Source organism: Halichoerus grypus, chromosome 1 (assembly GCF_964656455.1).
Source record: "Halichoerus grypus chromosome 1, mHalGry1.hap1.1, whole genome shotgun sequence".
Classification (NCBI taxonomy): Eukaryota; Metazoa; Chordata; class Mammalia; order Carnivora; family Phocidae; genus Halichoerus; species Halichoerus grypus.
In genome coordinates, this window is record NC_135712.1 from 9,561,304 (window position 1) to 9,564,362 (window position 3,059).

Here is a 3,059-nt window from a genome sequence, read left to right on the forward strand (position 1 = left end):
TCCTACTCCTTTTGCTTTCTTTGATTGTGGGATGGAGTGGTGGTTGCTCTCAGACATTGAAGGGTATCTGGTGGGCAGGGCGGGCTCTGCGGATTCCGGAGCTGTAAGTGAAGATGGATGTGCCATCCTCACAGCGCCTCTGACATTCTCAAAACAGACCACAGTCCTGCAGGAAGAAGTAGGAGGAAGGCACTGCACGGTAAGGAGAGAGGGGGCTGTGAGGGGCTCCGTGTGTGGCCTTTGGCTTGGTGTCTTACTTCCCCTCTGACTCAGCACCTGTAAAAGGGCAAGAAGTCGTATGTTTATTATGTTCCGATACCATCAGGTTTAGCTGGCGGTGGGTGGCTTTGGGTGGGGAGTACGGGGGAGTGTGGGGCTGGCCTGGGTCTCAGCTGGGCTTCACCTGCAGCTGCACTGAGCTGGAGCAGACCACGTCACATTTTTTGGTTCTGATTTCCAATCTGGAAAGGAGATTGTTGGGCAGGAATGGGGGTGGATGCCCTGTGCATCAGCCCTGAGCCCCCACCCAGGGGAAGGGCCGAGGCACGTCGGGCAGAGGCCCCAGGTGATGCTGCTTCTCCCCTTCTTGGCCTCACTTCCTAGGGACCAGGGAATCGGGAGTAGGAGGGGCAGTTGGGGCGCTGTCAGCCTGTGATTTTTATGGAACGGAAGTTCAGTCATTAAGTACAGGAGAGAGTGGGGCCTGCCTTAGCAGACCGCCCTCTGCAGTTTTCCAGAATGTGTTTGAGTCTCTTAGCAGACATGTCCCTTATCCATTCTCTTTCTGGTGGGTGTTTAACTCTTTTATTCTGCTGCTTTTCTGTCATTTTAATGGGGGTTTGGGAGGAATGGGAGATGAATTTTTGGGCTCAGTTGGCCATTTTGAATTAAGAGTCTTTACCTTTTTTTTTTTTATAAAAATATTTTAGGCTATCGACTTCCCTCTAAGAATGGTTTTTTATATATAGTGTGTACTAATTAGTACTTTTTAGATCTTGGCTCAGGATTTACACTTTTCATAGCGTTCTCATGCCTGTCAGTGGACATTCAGGACCACTGCGAGGAAGTCAGCAGGTGTTCTATATCACAGAAGCAAATATGTACCTATTATAAAAACTGGACTATGATTGAACCATAAAACAAATAACATTTATTAAATATTAGCATTGCTGGATGTGAGGCACTGTGCTCAGGCCTTGGTGTGCAGTGTTTTATTTAAGCCTCATAGTTCTCCTGTGTTATAAATTAAAAGAGGAAGAAATTGCCTAAGATGCTACGCCTAGTGTGTGTTAGAGTGAAAATGCCCGCTCTCCCTGCCCTCAGAGGGACCAGGCCCCACAGCTTGGGTGTGTTTGTGTCCAGGACGTACCGTGCTGTCTTAATGTGGGGATGGGGTTCATGGGGATGTTGCCTCCATTTCAGTCAAGGAGCCTGGCACAGCTGATCCTCAGTGGGGATGTCTGCTAGATTCTGGGGTTCAGCGTAAGTAAATGCCCCAATGCCATGGTTATATGTGAACTTCCATCCTTACTCTTTTCCTCTTCATCGTTTTCAGAACCAGCTGGGAAGAAGGGATGTTTCCTCCTCAGCCCTCACTCGTCCTTGGCCTCAGGGGATCCCTGGATGAATCTTGCAGGGGGAGGAGTCTTGGGTGGACCACCAGGCTGGACTGGAGCCGGACTGGCCGCACAGTGCAGGGGCTACCCCAGTCAGACATTGGTGCCCAGAGTCCGGTGTTCCCTCCCAGGTTCGCATTCTTCCCCAGTGCTGGAATTCCTGCCCTTGTGGAATACACCCCAAACAAACAAATGGGGCCCGCTCACTTCAGAAGGCAGGCAGAGGATCTGGACATCCTTCCCTGTTCATACGTATGGTTGACGTTGACTTTATTTTTAAATAGCTGCAGTGTGTTTCAGGATATGCTATACCAGGGGTCTGCAACTTTCAAGGGTCAGATAGTAATTACTTTACGCTTTCTGAGCCATACGGTCTTTGTCCCAGCTGCATGGTACAACATATAGACAGTATGCAAACAGGTTGCATGGCTGTGTTCCAGTAAGACTATTTACAAGACAGGTCATGGGCCATGGTTTGCTGACCCCTGTGCTCTACCGTACTTATTTTTTCTGTCCCCACTTGTGGGCATTTAGGACCTAATTATCCTAATATATATATATAAAATACATAGTACATGACTCCTACTTGAAGGTGCCTTATACCTTCCGGAAATAAAGCCCCCGTCTTAACATGAAAAACTTCACGGACTTGTGTGGTAATAATTGTGCTTTAGTTGTCCAGTGCTTAGAAAAAAATAGACAATGACAAGTCATTACACATTTACGAATGAGAGGTGTTTCCTCACCCACACCGGATCTATGTGTATTTGAAAAACATCAGAGAAAGACTTCCATTTGTAGACGCTGCTTGTGAGAAATCTGTGGCTCTCGTAAGGCAGTCTGGCCCACAGGGTAACCCACTGTTGACAGTGACAGCACGGCCTCCTTTGGCTTATCCTGGCAAAATCATCACGAGGGCCAGCAAAACCATCTCTGCCAAAACAGGAGGGGCAGCCTGTGCTGATCTTTCCCCAGCGGCACCGTTTTCCCCCTTTTCAGTGTCCCACGCCCTCCTCCCCCAGCACCATTTCCATCTTCCTCCTTTTCTGTTTTCTCCTCACTAGTGCCTTGGGCATGGCTGAGGTTCCTAACACACCTGCCCCTTGCTGCTATCTGGTTACAGAGTTTGAGGGTGGTAAGCCTCCCGCAGCGAGGGCTGACTTGGCCTGAGGGGACAGACACCAAGAAGTTAAGGGCTATTTGAAGCTTACCTCAAGTCTGAACGTGGAGACTGGTAATGACCTGGGAAGTCAGAGCTGTTAATTCTATGAAAGTGGCTTTCACCGGAGCACCTAGAGAGGAGCCATCAAAGTCTAGAAATAGGGAATTTATTTTGGCTCCTCAGTTGGCAGACAGCCACCACATTCCGTGTGATAGATTAATATTGGGCAGTAGGTTTGTCCAGAGGAGTAAAGTATCCTGAAACCCAAATCACTTTGTCAG